Source organism: Phyllostomus hastatus, unplaced genomic scaffold (genome assembly GCF_019186645.2).
Source record: "Phyllostomus hastatus isolate PE091 unplaced genomic scaffold, TTU_PhHast_1.1 phas_contig_16, whole genome shotgun sequence".
Classification (NCBI taxonomy): domain Eukaryota; kingdom Metazoa; phylum Chordata; class Mammalia; order Chiroptera; family Phyllostomidae; genus Phyllostomus; species Phyllostomus hastatus.
The window spans coordinates 3059750-3084663 of record NW_025333643.1 but is presented as its reverse complement, the minus strand read 5'-3'; the positions used below and the strand labels follow the sequence as shown (position 1 = coordinate 3084663).

Below are 24914 nucleotides of genomic sequence, written 5' to 3'. Positions count from 1 at the left end.
AAGTGCTAAGTAGAAGCAATCACACTTTTAAAACGTAATGCCCCTGTGTCTTACAAAGTAGACTAACTTCCTTTAAGTTTGCATCCTTTTTAAAGAGTAACTGACTTGAGATGAATAATGGCTGGAATTGGTGGAGTGACTTGACTTTCACCCTCTGTGATACTTGAAAGTTTTAAAAAATGTTGCCCACTTGTGTTCTCAATTTGTGGAGTAATTGTTTTTACCCATCAGATTTTGGAATAAAAGTAATAGTAATAGCAGGTAAGAGTCTAAAAATAAATTCTTTGTATACTTCTGCTTCCTGGTGCCAAAGTAGTGGAGGAAGATACCCTTTTATATATGAACCTACTGATTGGCGCTAGTATAAATTTGTTTTTCCAACCTTTTTATTTCCATTGATGTTTTTTCCCAGTTCAAATTTTCTGTATTCCTCACTTAAATTACTACAAATTGTCTCTCTGACTCAATAGTCCACCATTTTCATTTTGTCCTCCAAGTTGACACAATTATCTTTCTAAAACACTATGTTTACATTTCACCTCTCTTTCAGGGAGCACTAGAGACATTGTTTGTGGTCAGCCTCAACCTATCCCCTTGGTCTTATTGCCTGCAATTGCTACCACAAATATTGTGGTTCAGCCAAACCAGACTGCTCAGCATTTGGTTCATGACTGGAATGTGCCAATTATCATATATTGTTGTCGATTTTATAGTTTTGTGGAGTGAGCTTGAGAACAGAGACTATCTTTTGGATATCCCTAGTACTTAACAGAAATTCTAGCACATATTATATAAGCAATAAAATTATAATGCAACTGAAATTAAATTATTCAGATATACCTATATTTCTACAAATTAAACATAGCATTATTAGTAGTCTTGCCTTAATATTATTTTAAAATTTACCAACTGGAGCTTCAAAGCATGGTACAAAATTGAATTATTTTAAGAAAAGAATTTCTGTGATATAATATGTTGTTTACAATTTTGTAGATTTAATCTTTGCATGGGCTTTTTTCCCAAATGTTGTAAATGAATCCATAAAAGCACATAGGTACCTTATCAACTACTTTTTCCTTAACATAATTTGGAGATGCAAATACTCAGTTTTTCAGAGTGATCATGGCTTTTCAACTCTCTATAGGATTTGAATCAGGGCTTGTAAGTTAGGTAAAGGGCTAGAATAGCTATTTGTACTGAGATTTTTTTTATGGTTCCTATTGGTATATGTTTTTCATTAAACATGTATTTACTGAGCTACTTTTATATATCCAGCAGTGTTGTAGACAAAATAGAAGTATGAGATATTCTTTTTTAATGAGCAAATATGATTTTTTGTTATTTTTTAAAGATTTTATTGATTTATTTTTAGAGAGGGAAGGGAGGGAGAAAGAGAGACAGAGAGAAACATCAATGTCCGGCTGCTGGGGGTCATGGCCTGCAACCCAGGCATGTACCCTGACTGGGAATTGAACCTGCGACGCTTTGGTTCACAGCCCGCGCTCAATCCACTGAGCTACACCAGCCAGGGCTGAAGTATGAGATATTCTTAATCACAATGTTGTCTCAAGGATAAAGACAATACACACACCACATGAAAGAATTAAATAATAGAGCAGGGCAATGTGTGACTGAGGAAAAATATGTAGTAAAAGTTCATAGAATAAGACACACCTGCAGAGCTGGAATAGTCAGTAGTTTTTTCATGGATGGTTGCACCTGAGCTGAACCTTGAAAGGAAGGATATGAGTACATGAGAAGGAAGAAGATGGAAATTTTAAACCTGAGGAGTATCATGGGGAAGATAATGATGGGCATGTTTTATTCTAGAATTAGTGGGACATTCACATAGGGAGAGGAAAATGGCTGACTTTAGATATAAAGACTATAGTGTAGAACTTGGACTTTGTCTAGGAGGCACTGGAGAACTTGAAGATTTGGGGGTAGGGAAGTGGTATGATAAAAGTAGCTCTTTTTGGAAGGAACAAGTGAAAGAGATATTTTGATAATATAAGATTTGGTGGCTGAATAAAAAAATAAAGAGGATGAAAAGAATAAAAAATTAACTTTTGGTTGATGTGTAGAGCGATAGTGGTATTAAAAGAAGTATCAAAGAAGGACTCTGTTTTGGGAGAAGAAAGATGAGTTTGATTTTAGACTTGTTTAATTTGAAATGAAGGTGGAATATATCTGTAAAAATATCCCAGAGAGGTGTGAAGATAATAGGACTGAACTAATTCGTTTCAGCGGTTAGAACTAGAAGTAATTGATTTGGGTGTCATTAACGTAGAGTGAAGGGCGTATTGAAGCTGAGATCTTAAGAAACAATACAAAGGTAAAGTTTAAAAGAGGAAGATGGATCTATTTTTAGTATTTTGAGGAACCTCCATATTCTATTTCATAGTGGCTGAACCAATTTACATTCCCACCAACAGTACACAAGGGTTCCCTTTTCCCCACATCCTTGCCAACACTTCTTTTTTTGTTGTTCTGTTTTGTTGTTTTGTTTTTATTGTTGTTCGAGTACAATTGTCTCCATTTTCAACCCACCATGCCCCCCCACACCTCACCCATCCCTGCCTCCCACCCTTGAACCCACCCCTTTGTCTTTGTCCATTTGTCCTTCATACATTTTCCTTGATGTCCCCCCATTATCCCCTATTACCCCTCTCCCCCTTCCTCTCTGGTTACTGTCAGCTTCTTGATGATAGTCATTCTAACAGGCACTAGGTGCTATCTCATTGCAATTTTTATTTACATTTCCCTGATGATTAGTGATGTTGAGCTATTTTTAATGTACCTGTTGGCCATTTGAATTTTTTCTTGGGGAAAAAGTCTATTTAGTTCCCTCTGTCCATTTTTTAAGTAGATTGTTTTGGGGTTTTTGTTGTTACTGAATTGTATGAGTTCTTTTTTTTTAGGATATTAAATCCTTATCTGATAAGTAGTTTGCAAAAATTTTCCCCCATTACATTTTGTTGTTTCTTTTAGTGGTTGAAATCATTAAGTTCTAGTCTTTTAGCAGGCTTGATGATTATAATATAATATTGTTCCCTGTATTTACTGTATTGTGCATTAGATCTACAGGATTTATTTACTACCCATTGCAAGTTTGTATTTACCCTTAAACAGCATTTGTCCTATCCCCCCATCTCTGATAACCATACTGTACTCTCTGTTTTCACAAGTTTGGCTTTTTCAGATTCCACATATAAATGAGATCATAAAGTCCTTGACTTTCTCTGTTTCACTTTCTCTATTTCACTTAGCATGATGTGCTCAAGTTTCATCCATGCTGCCACCCATGGAAGGGTTCCTTCTTTCTCATGGCTAAATACTATTTCATTGTGTGTGTGTGTGTGTATATACCATATCTTCTTCATTCATCCACTGATAGACAACTAGGTTGTTTCCACACCTTGGCTATTGAGAATAGTGATTCAGTAAACATGGGCGTGCAAATATCTCTTGTTTTCATTTCCTTTGGTTATATACCCAGAAGTGGAATTTCTGGGTCATGTGGTGGAAATGGTATTTATGTAACGTGATAGAGGGGCTAATTATTGTTACAGTGGCAATCATATTACATTAGATGAGTTTATCAAATTAATATCTTGTATGCCCTAAATTTATACAATGTTATATGTCAAATATACTTCAATTAAAGAAAAAGGAAGATGAGAGGGTAGAAAGTAGTATCACTGATGCCAGATGAAAAGAGTTTTAAGAAGAGGAAAAGGAAAACAACACCTTTTTCCTCTTGTATAACTGGCATTGTATTAATAACTGTATGTATATAATCTTACTTAGTCCTCACAATAACCCTGTAAAGTGGGAATTATGATTATCCCTATTTTACAGCTGAATAAAGTTTAGCATGGTTAAATAACTTGCCTAAGATCATAGTGCCACTATGAGGTAGAATCTGGATTTAAACTGAGATCCTTCTGACTCCCTAGATTACTTTTTTTTTACTGAAATGTTGTAAAATGACATTGAAAAGTCAAGAAGAATGAAAAACGAGTAAGGCTACTAGCAGTTGCAAGGAGATCACTGTTTAAGATTACAGCTTAAGTATAGTGGTAGGGATGGTTCTTTTGGGGAGTTTAGAAGGTACTAGATAGTTTTCCATCTTTTGTTAATGAAGAGGTAGACAAACCACTGATAACTTATAGGACAGTTTTACTTGAGCGGTTGAGTCAAATAAAATAGGGAAGAGTGCAAGTCAGTGGCAAAGGGAGAAATATTATAGGGGTGAGGTCTCAGTTTAGGCATTAAAAAACCAGACAGACCCTCTAATGAAAGACTACTTCCACTAAGCTTGGAAGAAAGGGTAATGAAGTTAATGTGATGGCTGTCCCAGCAGAGATTGAGGGAAGATAAATAAGAAAGTCAAGCATAGATTTGTAAAGGCACTAGTTAAAATGATATCTCCAAAGTTATATCTTACTTGGGAGAAAGCTCATAACAATAAAGACATGGCAGGTAAGTGACCTTAAATCACTTTCCCTCTTCCAGTCTCAGTTTTCGCATACAGTAGATGAATTAGGTTAGGTTAGACAAATTGATCTTTAAGGACCCTTCCAATACTTAATTTTCTAAGCATTCATAGATTATGACAATCATACAGCTTTGTATATCAATGGAATTTATAGGAATAACTAAAATTAGAGACATAAAGGAAGTTTTTAGAATTTAAGTCTACAAGGCAAAGTTTCTTGATATATCCCTTGCCTCCCTTGTTAAAAACTAGTAAAATGTCTGAAGGATTACTAACTGTGAACTTTCTTGAAAGCAAGGTCTATATCCCATTCTCTGATGTGTCCTCGGCATCTAGCATAATGCCTAATACATAGTAACTGCTCAATAAATATTAAATGAATGAAAGTTGAATTGCAAAGTAGAATTTCACTAATAATGAGGCTTCAAACAGCAGTCTTCCCATTCTTCTCTGATCTCTCCCCTCAGTCTTTTCCATGGTAATTCGGGGACATGTCAATTGTGTTGTTAGTCATTTTTCATATAGTGCCTTGTTTTTTTTTAAATCATCTTAATTGTTTTTTAAGTGGTTACAATGTTGATTATTTTTATAAAAAGGGAACTGAACTTGGGAAATTAATGGACATTTAATGGTAACCTTAGGATTTTTCAAAAATATCTTTTGTGGTATCTTAAAAATTAATTATAGTACTCTGATTTCCCATCTATTGTTAATTCTAATATTACCAAGAATATTTCCTTTACAAAAAAAAATTGTGTTTTATATTTTAGAGGAAAAACAATTTAGAAAAAAATGCCAGAAAACTATTTATGAACAACTTTAGTGATACTGGTGTAAGAAAAAAAGCCACAAGAAGTCATTCCAAATTTAGTAACACTTCCCATCTTAAACACATGATTTCAGTTGTCTCTGGGCTAGCTAAAGGTTACAAAATGTCACCATAATACCATTTACTTCCTTATGGGTTCTTGCTACCTCCCCCGCACCCCCCTAATGTGGTAGATGGAGTTGTAAAAACCCTGCAGAATGACAGTATAGTTTATTACACTTTTAGTTAGAAGTATTCTGCCAAAATGAGCTGAGAACTAGAGGAAATAGATTTAAATTTACAGCAGTCCAGTGATACAGAATATACTTTTTCCAGACCATTCAAACAGCAAGCCAATTTGTAACTTTAATGCTTCATACAGTGGAAAAGTTACAGCTGTAACAAAATCAACAGAGACATCTCTGGTTAGTGTTCTTAAATGGGAAAATTAACTGCAGGGATATTTTTCCAAATACATGTTTTTGTATACTCTAAACTACTTTCCAGAATATTACCAATTTTACTCTTGCTATTTGGGGGTTCACTGTCTTTCTGATGAGAATTTAGAGCCCAAGTTGACATTTTACTGTTAGCTGCCTTTATCTTCAGTGATCTGGCCATCAGGACAATGTCTTTGTTCTTTTTCATTACCAAGCTTCAACCTTGCATGTGGCCGTTGGCCAGACCCTTTCCCTGAGTATTTGTTTACATAGGATACATGGGAATGCAGATTTTAATGTGGCTGTTTGATTGCTGAGTAGAAAGTAAAATATTAGGTGGGACAATCAAGATCCAAAAGTTGAATGTTCGGTGGAAGCTGCACAGTTATCCTGGATTTTGAGTCAAGTTAGATGCAAGTCAGCCATTCTGTGAAAATATGAACTGGAAGGAAGGTGATTGATTTTTAAAAATTTCTCCCTTAAAAGTTTGTTCAATTTTAAGTAGTTGTCAATTTTTTGAGACTATACATTCTCACAGAACTATTTTAAAAGAGTGACTAATTTACTATGATACACAAACAGGGTAGGGCAAAAGTTGGTTTATGGTTGTTCATATGGAAAATAATACAATAATAAATAAAAATATAAAAATAAACTGTTTCACGTACTTACAACTGTAAACTTACTTTTGTCCCACCTATACTAGTTATGTCAAAGAGATTATCTTATAATTTAAAATACAAGACGTAGGGTGAGAAGGATTGAATGGTGAAAGAGAAGGAAGCTGGATGTTTTAATCCAATTTGCCTCTTCCTCTTTAGGTTGCTGTTGATTTTATTTTAGCTGTTCTGTTTGCCTGACCATAGGCGGTGTCACAACTCTGTTACAATCCTTCTGCACTTAGAAAGTTAGAACCACCTATAAATCAGTAGTCTGAGTAGAATCTTGGCAAATGAGGTCTTAGTCAGGAAACAAGCATTTTGTTTATATTCAGATAATTTGAAAGCCTGGCCTCTGGGCATTTGGTAAGAAGTCCAATAAAGAGAAGCCTGAAGAACAGAATATTTATTATGAATAGATGTCACATTTCTCCAGTCAGGGGTTTAATTCCAAGTGGCCTCAGAAAAACTAAAGACATTGTTTCTTTTGACTTAACCTGGCAGTGTTTTTTAAAGAGAGTCAGGAGCCCAAATCAAAAGCCAATGAAGACCACAGCAGAGAATGTAAGGTGACTGTTGGCATAAATGCTTTTTTTGGCCCTGTTGAGAAAGGGCCGAAACCCAAAGTCTGAAGAGGTATATAGGAGGGAATCATTGTTCCACAGTACACTTAAGTTACATTTGGCAAAGTCCTTTGAAACAAATATTCATGTCACAAAAGAGGTGTTAAAATTCCAAGGTTTCTCAGCCTCAGAAACAAATGGCATTTGTTTCTGTTAGAATCACTCATCAAGTTGAGAAACAATGCAAACAAATTAAACAAATAAAAACAAATCTTTGGTATCTAAATGACATTGGCAAAGCTCTGTCTCCCTTGCAAAGCCTATGTACTGTAAGGTAAAAATGGAAAGAAATAGTATTAAGTTCTGCTTTTAGAATCTACTCTGTAGAACCACTGTGCTCTGACTTTTCTGTCCTTGAGTCTGATAGTCATTTAATCACTTCTTATTCCCTCCACTAGAAGTGGATAAAAAGTAATAAGAAGAAATCAGAATATTTAGATTTGTAGCTCAACTGTTTTCATTGATCGTTTAGGCCTTTAACATTAATCACTAAGGATGATTAATAATTAACTTGAGCCATGGAATTAGAGTTGTACTGCTTGATAGGTATGAACCAGTTATAGGGACCTCCATAATTCCAAAATAAACAGAATAGGTGTTTAGTCAATGACTTATTACTGTTAATTCTTGAGATTTCTTATTGTAGAACAGGTTTGCCTATTAAAACAATGTATTATATATTTTATATCTTTATTAGGTTATTAACAGGTTAGCAATTTAGATGCCCCAAACTATATCTTCTCTAATTTTTTTATTGTGGGAAAATATATGCAACATAAAATTTGCCATCTTAACTATTTTTAAGCATTCAGTGACATTAATTACATTCAAAATGCTGTGCAACCATCAGCGCTATCTATATCCAAAACCCTTTCATCACCCCAAACAAGAACTCTGTGCCCGTTAACCAACTCCTGATCACCTACCCTGTGGTTATCTCTGTACTACTTTCTGTGTCTATGAATTTGCCTATTCCAGTTACTTCATGTAAGTGGGATCATGGTATAGCCATCCTAGTAGGTGTGAAGTGGTGTCTCATTGTGGTTTTGATTTGATTTTTCTAATAACTCATGATGTTGAGCTTCTTTTCATGGGCTTACTGAACATCTCTATGTCCTTGGAGAAATGTCTGTTCAAGTCTTTTGACCATTTTTAATTGAGCTGTTTGCTTTTTGCCTTTTTATTATTCCTCTCTCACTTTTTAATTCCTGTTCTCACATACTTCTCACATACAAGGAATGCTTTCTGTGAGCATTTCATTACCGTATACATTGACGTAAGGTCAAATGCTTTTCATCTTGTTGCTAAAATCAGTACCAGAGAATATCTCTCTTCATATGAAATCATTTTTCTGGGTGTCTTGATGCTATGGAATTCCTTGTATTCTCTCCCAAATCTCAGTTTAATGAGCCCATGATTCATTATGATATGAATCATTATGAGTCATTAGAGGTATTCTGGAAAATAAATATCCATCTTCTTAGGATGATGGAACTTTAGACCTGGAAGAGACCATCTGTTTCTCAAACTGGGATCCACAAATTCTTAGGGGATCCACAAATATACTGTTAGGTTCTGAGAGTTCTAGAATTTAAAAATAATGTGTTTTATATTAATAGTAATCTAAAAGATCACGATAAAGCCCAAATTTCACAATGCAAGGACATTTTAGTGGTTTCTTATATTGGTTTTCTCAACCTAGGGTTACAGGATCACTGAGGAGTCTGAGGGACATAACCTTGGCAGGTCTTTAAGATTTTTTTTCTTTAAAAGAGATCTATACATTAGTGAAGTTTAAGAAACTCTGGTCAAATTCAACTCCTCTTCTTTTACAAAAGAAGCCTAGAGAATTTAAGTAACTTGCCAAATAACACAGCAAATCAATAAAATCGACCAACACTAAAACTCAAGTCTTCTAAGGCTTTATTTAATGTTCTTTGTGCTAGTGTGGGCATACTTGCAGGGATTATGTCTTCATTGAGTTTATAATGTAGGGGGAAAGCAGTAATGAACAAGTAATAACTAAGATGAGTACTGTGGTGGGGGAGGCTAATTTAAGTTGTACATAGTGATCAGCAGGGTGATTTAACCTAGTCGGGGGGTTAGGGGGAGTGTGATTTTTATGATGACAATCTAAGAGAACAGGAGTTAGTTTAAGGGAGCTATGAGAAGAACAATGTTACAGACAGAGGAAATAAAGTGTGGAAGCTCTGAGGTGGGAAAAAGCATAGTTTACTTACTGATTTAAATGGAGAAAAAGAGTGGAAAGAGGCTTCAAAGGTTAACAGTCTCCAGATTATTCCAGTTTGGATAGAAGACAATCAGGATTTAGTATACCCCTGGTATGTGGTGATAATGGGATACTAGCTTAAGTATGTCAAATTTAAAGCTAATATTTTTTCCATTTTCACTGGAAAGTCAGGAGAACGAAATTCTGTACCTCACTGCAAGTTAGGAGACCTACATTGACACTTCTGTAGCTATATAACTAATCTTGGATAAGTCACTTACTAAAGCACAATAACTTGTTTATACTTACCATCCCCCAGACATACTTATGCCCATTCCCCTTGCTCAAATGCTCCATACTTCCTCTCCATGTGTTCTTTCAGTCCATCGATTATCAGTTCATCAATCAACCAGACAGCGGTCTTCATTCATACAATAATAGTTATTGAAGTTCTGTGATATAGATATGAAAGTGATATAGATACACAGTCAGTCTTTCCTGAGGCCATGCTCTTGTAGTCTCTATGTCTTGCTCATTATATAAACCCTAGCTGAAATCCTGTATCCTGCATGGAGCTGTTTTCATATTATCACATTTTGACATGCTTTTCAGAGTCATTTGAAACTTAGTCATTTTTCATGTATTTGGCAATTAACCAGGTGCTATCTTGTGACATGTCTTATAGGTTGGCTGGAATTCTTATTCAAATCATGAGTCATTACTTTTCACCTCTTTGCATGTTGTTTTCCAACCAGATACAGATTCCTTAAGGGGAGTCTTACACTTCTCTGTGTTTCCCACAGTGTCTTGTGGCAGCAGAGTTTTTTGACTGGGTTCTCTCAGCATGTTTGTTGGTTTGTGTTATGTCTTTAAGTTCAGATTTTATTTCCTGTTCAAATGATCTTGGTCATGTCACATAGTTTCCCTGAGACTCAGTTTTCAATAAAATGGAAATAATTTCTCCCTCTCAATATTAAATAAACAATATTAATATAAATACTTCATAAACTTTATTTTTTAAAACAATAATCTTGTTCCTTTTTTTTAAGATTTCTTTTTATTTATTTATTTTTAGAGAGGGAAGGGAGGGAGAAAGAGAGAGAGAGAAACATCAATGTCCGGCTGCTGGGGGTCATGGCCTGCAACCCAGGCAAGTACCCTGACTGGGAATCGAACCTGCGACACTTTGGTTCGCAGCCCGAGCTCAATCCACTGAGCTATGCCAGCCAGGGCTATAAACTTTATTTTTTAATTTTATTAAATTTATCGGGATGACATTGGTTAATAAAATTGCATTGTGTATTCACCACCCAAAGTCAAGTCACTTTAAAATACTGTACAAGGTTACTGTTTATTTTACATTTTGTGATAAAAGTTGCCCTATCCTGAATTCTTCCAACAGATCCTTCTGTCCCAACTGTTCATTTAATCTACTTTCATCTCTGTCACCCTACCATATAGCTCTTTACAGTTTAAGATCCTTATTTGCTCTAAGTTTATTTCCAATTTTTTTCACCTTCATTTTGTGTGTCTCATATCTTAGTCTTCTTTATGACTATAGACATAGATGGTAGGGACTGCCATCAGACCAGCCTAATCCAGATCCATCAGATTAATGGGCCTATCATACTACAAAACTGGGAATGATAGAAATTACTGTTTATTTCTTTTCAAGGTAGCTTAATCTATTCACTTGTAGTTTCAGATTGATATAAAGGGTTTGTTGTTAGGAATTTGATATTGAGATGTTTTTTTAGTCTATATTAGAGTTCTGTGTGCTCTCCAAAGAATATATTAGGACTGGTATCATCAAAGCCCTTACTGAATTGAATTATTCTGGTGTTTGCTACTTTGGGTGCTTTGGTTATTTGCAACCATCAAATCAATCTTTATTTTATAGCCTTCATTAAAATAAGCTTTTTAGATCACTGTAAACATTATTTTAATAGGCTCATTTCTTTCTTTAGCTTTTCTAGAGTGTGGTTTCTATGTGGCTAATGTCTCTTACCTCTTGGAAGCCTTGAAATAAACATATTGACTATTGTTATTGTTTTTTATGTTGAAAGATATTAAAATGAGAGTTGTAATCCCTTGCTTCACACCTGGTTGCTTGGAAAGTGGCCAGATGCAATAATTCTTTAAGATTTTATTTATTTTTTTAGAAAGGGGAAGGGAGGAAGAAAGAAAAGAAGAGAGATATCAATGTGCCTGAAAAACAATGAAGTATGTGAGAAACATTGATCAGTTGCCTCTTGCATGCCCCCAACTAGGGATCTGGCCCACAAGCCAGGCATGTGCCCTGACAGGGAATTGAACCGGCAACCTTTCTGTTTGCAGGCTGGCACTCAACCCACTGAGCCACACCAGCCAGGGCAGATGTAATAATTCTTAATGCAACACAGCCTGGGGCAAAACCTTTGCAATTCTCACCCTCCTTTGCAAAACAACTGCCCTGTGTGAACCTTTAACATTAAAAAAAAAGAAGAAAAGCAAAGAAAATTTAATACATCACATTTAATTATAGATTTCCAATACAAGTAGTAATATGATTCCTACATTCATGAGCTAACAAGTTGAAGATTACAAGTTGAAGACAATATGAAAAAAAAATATGGCAGCACTGACCTAGCTTCTACTTGCCAGGAACCAAAACATGACACATCATTCCTCTCTTAAATCTCCTCACTTTGCTTAATTTTAAATCTCCTCAATTTGCTTAATTATATGTCCTGGTTGCCTGTTACAGTCTCAATTTTTGCCAGTTGTCTGAGTGTAATTTTTAATATTGCCTCTTTGACTCGTACAGGTGTCCCAATTTAGGTAGGAAAGTGTGTGGTCATCTCATTTGATCCCTCAGAGACACTAATCAGGAGAGGTAAGGAGTGGGAATGATGAGAACATACTAAAGAGGGAAAATGATATTTAGGATGAGACATGGTGAAACCAAAAGACTACTGATCAGAATTCTCACTAAATTAAGATAAAAGCTGAAGTGGAAATTGATTTGTGAATATATTCTGAATATCACAAGATCCACCAGAATAATGCTGGTTGCTCTTAGGGAGTGGGGATAGGCAGAGGACAATAACCAGGTCAAGAGTTTGTGGTCTCTTTCATGCAATACTAACATTAAGCTTCCTGTCTGAGGTTTTCCATGTTGTGAGTCTTTCATATCTTGATTCTCTCTGAGGACAAAAGATGCTGATATCTAGTAGAAACACTTCAGAGAAAAAAAAGATGGAAGATAATAGTTCTTGATAACTTTCCTCTTCTTTGAAAAGCTTAGCTAAACATCTCTGCAATTTACCTTAATAATCAACTCAGAAATTTTAATCTTATCTTTAGATTAAGATCTTTATTTGCTCTAAGTTTATTTCTAATTTTTTTCACCTTCATTTTGTGTGTCTCATATCTTAGTCTTCTTTATGACTATGGACATAGATGGTAGGGACTGTCATCAGTCCAGCCTAATCCAGATCCATCAGATTAATGGGCCTATCATACTACAAACTGGGAGTAATAGAAATTACTGTTTATTTCTTTTCAAGGTAGCTTAACCCATTCACTTGTAGTTTCAAATTGATATAAAGGGTTTGTTGTTAGGAATTTGATTTTGAGATGCTCTTTTAAAGAAACCTCCAGATTATATAACTGCTATTTTTAATACTCAATTTTTGCAGTATCTTTATTTAATTTAAAGTAACTTTAGAATCTAAAAGTAATAGCTACTATTGGAAAAAGATTCAGAAAAAAACCACAGAAAATAATCACCATGATCTCATCATCCAAAAATAACTTATGTGCCCTGGCTAGTGTGGCTCAGTGGATTGAGTGCCAGCCTGCGAACCAAAGGGTTGCTGGTTCGAATCCCAGTTGGGACACATGCCTGCAGGGTTGTGGGCCAGGTCCCCTAGTAGGGGTGCACAAGAGGCAACCCACACATTGATATTTCCCTCTCTCCCTCCCTTCCCTTCTCCAAAAATAAATAAATAATAACTAAATTAAAAAACCAGAATAAAAGTACTAAATATTACCACTATAGCACAGTTCCCATCAATGTTTTTACACATATATAGTTTTGAATGTTTATTTAATGATGTTCTTACATTATAATTTTAAAGAAAATGCTTTTAATGTTTTGGTAGCAATTAGAAAATAATATTTTATATTTTCATGGAACTTTAAATTATGTAAAGTTCTTTTATATAGTAACATATTTACTATGTAAATAATATCTCTGTAAGGCAGAACAGATATTATTTCCCATTTTACATATGGGAAAACAGAAGCCCAAAAATGCAGTGACTTACCCAAAGACATTAGTAAGTAGTAGAGCCTTGATGAGAATGCTGTACTCCTTCATGGTCTAAGACTCTATGTACAACTCAAGGGAGTAATAATGTTAGAACTTTGAAGTACAGAAAAATGGAGTCAGGTCTAAAGAACTAATTGTGAGAAACCAATTCTTCAACTGGAAACAAAAGGAAGAGGAATATTGTATTTGAATAATGGTCTTTAAGTTTTTGTAGGGGCATATGCAAAGGATGATAACCACCTTTCTTAAAACCTCTTCTGGAAATAAAACAAGGGGGCTGAGCTTCTTGTGGACATTTAAGTTTGGGGTAGGGTACTTTCCTGAAGGCATTTGAAAAGACAGTATACTACCTATTTAGAATTGACCGTAGATCAAGTCTTGAATACCTAAGGCTGTACTAAGAAGAATAAATAAATGAAGTAAAAGGCATGCCCCTCCTGTTTTCAAAAGACTTAACAGTATATCTGGAGAAATGAAACAAATATGTTAGAAACAACTTAGGTGTAAATGTACAATGAGATATTGGGGTAAAAACTATTGAATTGGCATTCAAAGACCATTTAATTTTCACTAATGAAGAAAAACATATCATGAAGTGGTACAGCATAAATAAGATCAGGAAGCCAGAAACAAGTCTTGGTGGATGACAGAAAATAGGATTATACATGTTCATTTACACAGTAATACATCTACTCAACATTTATTGAGCTCCTGCTATATACCACAGATACACAGAAGTGAGTAGATATATCCTTTTGAATAGAACTTAAGTTACATGTTAAGAAATAATGAACAATAAGGTAGGTGAGTGGGTGAGCATGTGGGCAGATTATAGCAATAATATTATTAACCAATGCAGAGGTTAGACGTGATTCTGATTAGGGACAACAGTTTGTGATAGATGAGTCCTTAACATTTAAAATTTATTGAAAAGAAGAGCTAAGAAAAAAATGTTAGAAGTCATCTACTCCTCTTACCTTATCTCCACTTTAAAAATGGGGAATTAAGACCATTATGACTTGCTTCAGTTCATAAATGGCTTAGTGGCAGAACTGAAGATTGAACCCTGGTCTGCCACTTCTTTCTACTTACACAATTCTGCCTCTTGACTCTTGAGTTTAGCTAAAGACGTCTTTTCCTTCTTTCCCATACCAACTAAGTGAATACCAGAACTTAGATCTTAAATTAAAGGTTTGGATTGTAATCATTATTCAGTCTTTGGTAGAAATGTCTTATTTGTAAACTGACCAAAGTTTCAGTGAGATTAGCAATCTATAACTTGGAATAAATGTTTTGTAACCATGTCAGTGAAGGGCCTGTGTTTTAGACCCAGCTCTATCACTAGCTGATTGTATAATTTTGCACAAGTCATGTCACCACTTTTTTCTTTATTTATAAAATGAACATTTATAAATCTAGTTCTGTTGTTTTATATAACTAGATATTAATATTACTTGAATAAATCCCAGACTTCTTTTAAGGAAAAAACTTCTTATGATTCTCAGTGTTCACATAATTTTTATTGCAATGTAACTTAAATATGCACAAAACTAGCTATAAGCTTTTTATGCTTATAGCTCTTATATACAACCAAAACAAATTAAATAACAAGTGGCAAAGCCCTTAACATTCAAATAAACAATTCAAAATAAAAATAACCACTGTAACACAAGTTATACCCTTTTTGAAGTTCTGCACCCTGTTCTACTCAATGCCATACATATGATTAAATTCTCCCTTGACTTTTCTCTTGTTGAACTCCTCTGTGAAATAGTCCTTCCTGTAGCAGGACTCATTGGCTTTGAGATATGATCTCATTTGGCTTTTTCCTAATTCACATTAATCATTTACATATTAAAAGTCTGCCTTTGTCCTCCTATCATTAATCCAGAGCAACTACAGTAGTGATATTGGGCACCAACAAAACCATGAATACAAACTATGACACTGAACGTGCCTGTTAGTGTTCAGTTACAAAATCATCTAGCTATCCAGGTAGTCTAATATATAAAATTTTGCAATTTTTATATCATCAAAATGAAAGAAATTGAAAACATAGAATTTAAAACTTTTTACCAAAAATTGTAATTTAAATGTCCATCTATTGAATGTATAGACAAACTATGATATAGTCATACATAGCTTAGCCTAGATTATATAGCAATGAAAAGGAATTTACTGATACATGCCAAGTAAAGAAAGTCCAGATACAAGAAACCATATATTGTATGATTTCGTTTATACAAAATGTCCAGTAAAAGCAAATAAATGGCTTCCTGGGATTGGGGGTGGGGGTGGGGAACTGAAATTGTTGTAAATCAGCATGAGAGGTATTATTGAGTGATGAAAATGTTCTAAAACTGATTTATACTTATAGTTGCAAAACTCAGTAAATTTACTAAAATTCATTGAATTGTGTACTTGAAATGAATTTTACAATATGTAAATATACGTCAATAAAGTTGTAAAAAGTTTTTTACTAAGCTTTTTCTAGGACTTCCTAAGAATACATATCTATAGATATTCCTCCCGCATAATGAGACCCAGTTGAAAAAGTACTATTTTCCTGGAACTAGAGAGAGCCTAGCTTTGACTTTGTCATTAACTCTATATTATCTTGGGCAAGGGCTTGGGCGAGTCACTTAACTTCTTTCTGCCTTGATTTCCCATCTGTAATGAAGAGGGGGTTAAGTTAAATGTTCTTTAAGACTTCATGTGACAGTTTCATCTTCACATTTCTGTGAATATCATACCCTTTCACAATGCTCACTCCAATTAATCAATTTGGGATATTGCTTGTCTCATAACCTCTTGGGCACTAAAACTTTCTGACCTTAATGCATAGGTCTTTTAGGTACAGGGTTCCCAAAATGTTTATCTGAAAGTTCCATACTAGACTGAATGCCATATCATTCATTAATCTCCCAGAGGCTATGTTCTCATCCTCTGTGACTCTATTATGGAAGCTCTCCCACAGATAACAATACACTTCCCCTTCAGGCAGTACATGAAAGAAACAATGGAATCCTATAAAATTACACAGAATGAGAATCTGGCTCATTGTTTTCTCCTGCTGCCTAAGGAAGAAGTTGTACTCTTTGGATCCCCATAAAGATTTTGGCTTGTCCACCTCCTCAGATTCCCAAGTAACAATTAGGCAATCTGGCCTTCTTCCCACTTCTCATTTCAATGTGTAGGATACTTGTCAACTTGCCCAGAATGACTTTAGGCATTTTGAGCTGTTATCAGACTGTGTGCAATAGATAAATAAAAACGTAAGTAGAAAGGAGACTTACTTAAGACTCCACTTTATTTTTATTTTTATTTTTATTGGGGGGTACATATTTTTGAACTGAAAAAGTTATTTCTTCTCTCTCTTCATGTTTTTAGTTTTCCTATCTTCCCTTTGTGTTCAATAAGATGCTTCCGTTTAAAGTAAAAACTTTATTTAAATGGAGCTCATATTTATAAATATAAAAACATAACATCTTACTTTGTAGAGCTTAGTATACCTAAAGAAAAGCACCTCTGGACCGTAAAGAAACTAGGTGGTTGGAATGTGGTTTAATTAGTCTATAAGCCTGTCAGGAATCTTAGACTCTCCTCCTAAAGCTATGCTGCCACACACATAACTTTGGAAGAACCAGTTAAGTTTGTATTCTACTTATCCCATCTACTTTAGGAATAACTACTTCTAAAAACTGAAAATCGCTGTTAATAGAAATTGTTAGGTAAGCATTAGTTACATTATTAGGAGTCGACAAGTGGCTTTGTATGTGCAATAAAAAGAAAAGGGATTAGAAACCTGAAGAACCAGGGATAGATGGCCTGGTTTGAACTGTCATAGGACCAAAGATAACAGAGGGAAGTGAAATTGAATAAAATTCTCTAATAATAATTGAAAAGAAGAAAGTTAGGTATGTAAGTATTTCAATAGATAAAAGAAGCAGGTATAATTAACCAAGAAAGTTTGGTATTGAAGATATCTACCTTTTTGATAACAGAGAAAAACTTAAACATTTATTCTTCATTCTCACTAGGAACTATATTTCAGGGTATTCACATAGCTTTAGTTCCCAAAGGAAAGCCCTACTTCATAGAAAAATGCCAGCTAATAATGGTTGAAAGAGTGGTAGAATTAGAAAACTTTATTTCATAAATTCAAAGTATTAGTTCAGAAGATTATTAAGTGTGCTAAAACCTCTAAGTGAAGCCCTGGCTGGGTAGCTCAGTTAGAGCATCTTCCCAGTACACCAAGGTTTGTGGGTTTGATCCCCACTCAAGAAATAATAAATTTTTAAAAAAAAACTATTAGGTGAATGATTGGTGAAATTAAACATCTTTATAATGCCAAAGTAACAAGACACAGATTACTTTTTAGTTGCAAGAAGAAAAAAATAACCCTGCAGTGGAGAGATCCGACTACCATATTGTAAATTAGTGATTGATCTTAGCATCACTAATAGTCAGTCACATACCATGTCTCTTATATTATGGAATAGGAAATATAGAACATCACCTATGTTGCATTCAAGTCAAAATCATTTAACAAACAAAATAGAGACAGGCTCATAGATAGAGAAAAGACTGACAGCTGTCATAGGGGAAGGTGGTTGCAGGCTGAGTGAAAAAGTTGAAGGGATTAAGCAAAAAACAAACAAACTCATAGGCACAGAAAATGGTATGGTGATTACCAGAGTGAAAGACAGCTGGAGGGAGATAGAAGAGGGTATGGAGGGTAAATGATGATGGAAGAAGACTTGACTTGGGATGGTGAACACACAGTACAATTTGCAGGTGATGTATCACCTGAAACTTATATAATTTTATTAATCAATATCATCCCTATAAATTCAATTAAAAAGTAAATAAAAACAAAACAAGGGTTCCTGGAAACATATGTTTAACTTCAATTAATAAATCCTTAGATATAATATGCAGTTTATAGGAAACAGGGATAAAAGAGCAAGCTAAATGATGCCACAAGAAAACAACTGAGCAAATCCAGAGGGTGAGACACTCTACATAACTGGCCTAATCTCTTTAATTAGTCAGTGGCCTTAAAATTAAGGGAGGCCAGGGTTGTGGGATGATGGCTGTGCTAGATTTAAAAAGACTTAAGGGATATACAGGGGTCCAGCACAAATAATGCCCCCTTTTTAAAATTACAAAATCATAAGCATGTAATTCTATAGCATAATGATATCATGCTCAAGCACACCATATGACATTTTAGGTGAAATGTTCAAATTAAAACTATAAATTATTACACCCATATTATTACCCTACCAACCATGTTCAAGCTGGCTTTACTTCTGCCGGACCCTGTATAACCAAATGCATTTCATCATTCTGGGTTAGAGTCAGGTTTGGAACAAACCAGCTGCAAAGAACATTTTGGGTCAACTAGGGAAATTTGAATATGGACTAGGTATTGTTTGAAATGCAAGTCTACAAAAATGTAAAGATGAAAATTATTAACTTTAAAAAAAATCAGGTTACCCACCAGTGAGTGCCATTATTTCCTTCTTATTAAACAATCCAAATACTGTATGAATATACATGTATGTATATATTATGTATATACTTAGGATCATACATATGCCCAGAAAAAGATTTAGTTAGATAAAAACTGAGTTCAATGTTAATAATCTTTTAAGTATAGAAATATAATGATTTTATTTTTACCAGTCTATATTTTTTTAATTTTCAAAAATTAACATGAATTGCTTCTATAATAATAAAATGTTATTAAAAGTTTTTTAAAACTTTTCATATATAAAAGTTGCAGTGTATTCTGTCCATTAAGGAAAATAAAAATGTTTTCTTTGAGGATAGGAGGTACAAACACTAGAAAAAAAATAGTGTCTTTCAAAAATCATCTGGTAATGGTTTTCGCTGTAAGGTTCTACTTGTCTTTAGAAAATATGGTATAAAGAGTCAAACAGAACCACGTTTGAATTCCAACTCTGTCACTTATAAGCATTTTTAGTTTGGGTATATCAATTTATCCTTCAGAACCTCTGTTTTGTCATCTAAAAGAGTAGTTGTGAGAGTTTAAGATGATTTAAGTAAATCAGTGCCTGAAACGGAGTAGGATCTCAAAATTACAATATTATGAATTCTTATCAACAAAAATTAATATCTTACATATGACAACTTAATATAATAATAAAAATGTCATCAACTAATACCTCTGTTGCTGTTAAGTATGTTTCATGAACATAAATGCTTCATGAAGAAATAGTATACAAGTAGAGCATGAAATCTTCAAAGCAAGTCTGAATTTTAAAAGTTCATAGTTGTTAGCAGAAGTAGACCCTTCTTACTCAAATAGCAATTAGAGATTTCATAGGAAATAAAGTATAACTTCATGGCCAAAAAGCATTACCAGATTCCACACTGAAGCCCTATTCAATGTATGCTTTTTATTTATTTATTTATTTATTTATTTATTTATTTATTTATTTATTTATTTATTTTTGCTTTGCTTTGAATCACTTCTCTGTCATTGTGAATTTCAAATGAGATAAAACACTGTACAGCTCCAAAGTACTTTTCAAAAATTTGTGTATTATTACCTCTGTAAATTTTCACATAGCAATTTTATTATTTTCATAAGAGCAAGGAACCATGTCAATAGAAAAGAACTCCAGAATATTAGGATGATCTTGAAGAATCTATGAATAAGGCAAAAAAGGACAGTTGTTAGCAAAATGAGTTCCTAAATTGGTTGTTCAGACATTACCAAATTTTAAATACTAAGTTGTTATTGAGCACTCTCTTTGTAGAAAGCAGTCTCTAAACCTGTGATGAACTCTGGCATTCTCATGGGTGATTCATCCACATTAAGTGAATCATATAGTACAAATACTTTCATGCTGAGACTTCTAACATGATTGTTGGCATTAAGAAGAATTGATCAGAATAATGTATTTGAACATTTTATTGCACCATTTTAATGAGATAAAACAAAGTTTGGAGCTTTGGACTGGAAATTAATAAACCTGATTTCTAGCTCAAAGTCTGCTACTAATTATCTTGGTAATACCTTGAACAAACCATTCAATTTCTCTGGAACCTATTTTTCCTTATATGAAAAAATTAAGAGTTTGAATGTGTTAATCTGGTATTAAGTTTTGTGAGTCTGTGATCTCAATCACAAAACCAGTAAATTATTTATTTTATATAAAGTAAACCTGCATGTAACTTTGTGGCTCTAAGCTTGCTTCAGGATCTTTATGGATTCCTAGTGTGGTTCACCAGTGATAGGACGTGTTACCTAGGGAATCTCCATATAACTGATCTTGAAAAATTAATTGATAATATCTAAACAATGAAGAAGATACATGTTTTAGAGGTTTGGGATTTCCCACAACATAAATATGGGTCAATTTATAATATAGCTCATGGTATTTTATTAAGCTAGAAACTAAATTACTGGTGAATTTCAGATGTTGCATGCAAAGACAAGTTAACATAGTTTAGGTGGGACGCCTTTGGTTCAAAAGTATGATAATTGGAAAAGTGTTTGGTTGATCCCTAGAAAGTGGTTAGACAGGTTAGGCTCTTTTTTAGGTATTAGAAGCCAGTTACCCTTTTAAAGGGGGGGGGCGTTGTTTTAAGTTTTTTTCTCTTTGAGGCTTTTGATTTACAGTTGGGCTGCTTTTTTTTTTTTCTTCATATAAAAGTGCCTTTCATTCTGTCACCCAATTAGCAGTGGAGTATGAAAAGGAAATAGTAACCCAAAGTTAGAAAATGAATAAGAATATAATATGCAGACTTTCAATTATACTCTAAATGAACTAATTATAGGCATACTATTAATTATCTCAACACCAGAACCCAAAAGGACCTCAAGGATTATTCCTTTTACAGAAAGCCTTCTTCTCATCCTGAAGATGAGAAATGTGAATCCAAAGAATTAGCACAAGTCTGTGGCTGAACCCAGATAGGACCCTAAAACCTAGACTTTCTGGCTCTATTGTCAGTGTGCTTTTCCATATATTGCACTGTTTCAGCATCTAGAAGACCTTTTAAAAATCAATTATATGTTTAGAAGAATTTTTAAAATATCAATTATACATCTGCTCAAGCTATTGGCTACAAGTTAACATCGTTTCATTGAGTTATTTTTCTCTAAATCAAAATGGTATATATTTTAAAATATTAACCTTATATAGACAACATGTCATTTTTTGAAAGTCTGAATCAAATGACAGTTTTTGAATAAAGAAGGTTGGATTTTGCCTTTTATTTTATTTTTTATTTATTTATTTAATTTTTAGATTTTATTTATTTATTTTTAGGGAGGGAAGGGAAGGGGGGAGAGAGAGAGAGAGAGAGAGAGAGAGAGAGAGAGAGAGAGAGAGAGAGAGAGAGAGAAATGTCAATGTGCAGTTGCTGTGGGCCATGGCCTGCAACCTAGGCATATGCCCTGACTAGGAATCGAACCAGCGATGCCTGGTTCACAGCCCACACTCAATCCACTGAGCTATGCCAGCCAGGGCAGGATTTTGCCTTTTAAAAGAAAATGACATGTAGTCAAAGAAGGCCTTCCTTTGTCTCTTCCTATGGGAATACTGGGCTTGCTGCGATGGTCTTGATGGAATTTACATTAGCATACAGGATTATTATTTCTTCTAAAAGGCATATGTCCCTTTGGAACATCATTTCTTCCATGTTGTGTCTCCTGTGACTATGGGGATAGCCTGAATTGATGCAGCCACCACTAAAAGATGAGGTTCTGAGCCAACTTTAATTACTCTAGGAAAAAGCAACAGTTCTGGGTCAGGGGAGAAGTGAGCTTTAGACAGCCATTCTGGTTATTAGCAATTTCCTGGCTTTCTATAGAGTACCATCAGGAAATTTATGTCTTGTTGGAACAAGAAGAAAATTGATGTCTTGTTGGAACAAGAAGAAAATTGATGCTGTTGTCAGTTCATTAGGTTTCTAAACTCCTCCTTAAATGATACATGTGATACATGTGGCAAGCAACTGTTCTTTCATCATTCTCATCACCATCAAAAACAGTAAACATGTTTTATGCCAACTAGAGACACTGTTCTAGTCTCTGGGGATACAAAGAGGTATTAGATTTTGTTTTCTCAAGGAGCTCCTCACCTTTTAGGAGCTAGTTTAAGTGTTCTTAGCACTTATAACATGAAATGCAACTTTTAAAATGAGGTTATAGCAAAAGAAAAGAATATTATACACACTATCCTATACTGATACAAACATAGCTCATTTAATATAAATGAAAAAGAAAGCAATTTTCAAAGTCTAAATTTAATCTAGACAATGAAGTTCAAATTTAATCTATAGCCAGAGAAAGAAAGATTTCAAGAGTAATGCAACACACAAAAAATTTTAATGTTCTGTTTTTTGAGACTTTGATGAAAATCATTCTAAACACTGAACAATGCTTTTAAAACTTTATACAGGCATATTAAACAACAATAAAAATTTAAAAAATAAAAACTGTACAGATATAATACTATGACTTTATTAACTATAGATTTTTAGACCTCTTTTTGTTATGAATTATTGGTAGCTGTTATTAGTCTAGTTCAGCAATTTTCAGTTGGTGTGCTGCAAGAGGCACACTGATGCACCACAAGAATTTTTAAAATATGCAATACCTGACTGCTTAGTCAGGGCACTGACCTCTTTTCCCCCAACCAATAGGTTGTCAAATATAAAAATGACAACAGCTAACACAATAATAGCTGTACAGTGTGAATGAATAAAAATTATACCTATTTTTTATGTCAAAACAACAAAAAATAATTTTTTGGTGTGCTGCAGAATTTCAGTAATTATTTTGTATCCCATGAGATAAAAAAGATTGGAAATTGCTGGTCTAGTTGCCTTTTCCTAAATGTATTAAAATTTTGGTAGTTATTTGGCTGAATAATATTTAGATTCTTTTGGCCAAAGACAGTTCCATAAAGTAATATGAAAGATTAGATATCGAAGAGTAGCCTTCTCAATATGGGGACTTCCAGTCAAGATGGAGGTGTAGGTAGACACACTTCACCTCCTTGTGCAACTACAGAGAGAATTACAATTAAACCTTAAAACAAATAACACCCAGAACTGTCAGAAAATCGAACTGTATAGACGTCTGACAACCAAGGATTTATAAAAGCCACATTCATCTAGATGGGTGGGAGGGGCAGAAATGCTGAGCTGGGCAGAGAGGTGAGGAGATACTTAGTGGCACAGAGAGGCAGCAGCAATTCAGGTGGTTCCACATTCAAGTGTGGTGGATAAAAATCAGGGACACCTTGAGAGTGAGAGATCCCAGCACCAGGCCAGACAACACAGCCCAGGGTTCCAGTGCCAGGAGATAAATCTCCATAAATTCTAGCTATAAAAACTAGTAGGGGTTGGGGCAGTGGAAGAAACTTCTGGATTTTCAGGAGACTCTGTGTAAAGGGCCTGCAGAGTCTTAGAATGTTCGCAAACCCACTCTGGGATTCAGCACCAGGGCAACAGCTGGAAGGGTGCCAATTGCATACAGGGAATGGGTGAAGTGGCTGTAAATGGGGCAATTGCTGGGCAAACCTCCAGAAGCCAGGCAGTGGCACTGTTCCCTCCCCACACAGAGCCACAAAGTGGTGAAGTAGGTTGCCCTGCCCTGGTGATTACCTAAGGCTCCACACTACACAATTTACAGGTACCTTTTTTACAATAGACCATGCTACAGAGATAGGAAATCAAAGCAACTCTGCCTGATACACAGAAACAAACCACAGGGAGGCTGCCAAATTGAGGAAACAAAGAAATATGGCCCAAATGAAAGAACAGAACAAAACCCCAGAAAAAGAACTAAACAAAACAAAGATCAAGCTATGCATCTTGGGTGTAGAGCATCTTGATATCAGGTTGCTGAAAGAATTCATTGAGTATGGCAACAACATAAAGAAAGAAATGAAAGTTACACTATGTGAAATAAAGAAAAATGTACAGGGAACCAACAGTGAAGGGGAGGAAGCTAGGATTCAAATCAACAATTTGGAACATAAGGAAGAGATAAGCATTCAACCAGAACAGCAAGGAGAAACAAGAATTCAAAAAAAACAAGGATAGTATAAGAAGCCCCTGAGACATCTCCAAACATACCAACATCCAAATCATAGGGGTACCAGAAGAAGAGGAAGAGCAAAAAACTGAAAACTTACTTGAAAAATTGATGAAAGAAAACTGCCCTAATTTAGTGAAGGAAATAAACATACAAGTCCAGGAAGCACAGAGAGCCCCAAGTAAGATGGACAGAAAGAAGACCACACCAAGACACATCATAATTAAAATGCCAAAGCTTAAAGATAAGCAG

At 34.6% G+C, this 24914-nt stretch overlaps 1 protein-coding gene across 5 annotated transcripts in view; it reads left to right on the top strand.

The window, feature by feature from the left end:
* The window catches only part of PPARG (peroxisome proliferator activated receptor gamma), a 145650-nt gene that overhangs the window by 35590 nt on the left and 85146 nt on the right, over nt 1-24914 (top strand). Inside the window, exon 3 of one of the 5 annotated variants that reach the window (XM_045832278.1) lies at nt 12068-12136. The exons of the other annotated variants lie outside the window; for them this stretch is intronic. The gene's annotated coding sequence lies outside the window, so the exon portion shown is untranslated. The remainder of the gene's footprint in view (nt 1-12067; nt 12137-24914) is intronic. 5 annotated transcript variants of the gene reach the window in all.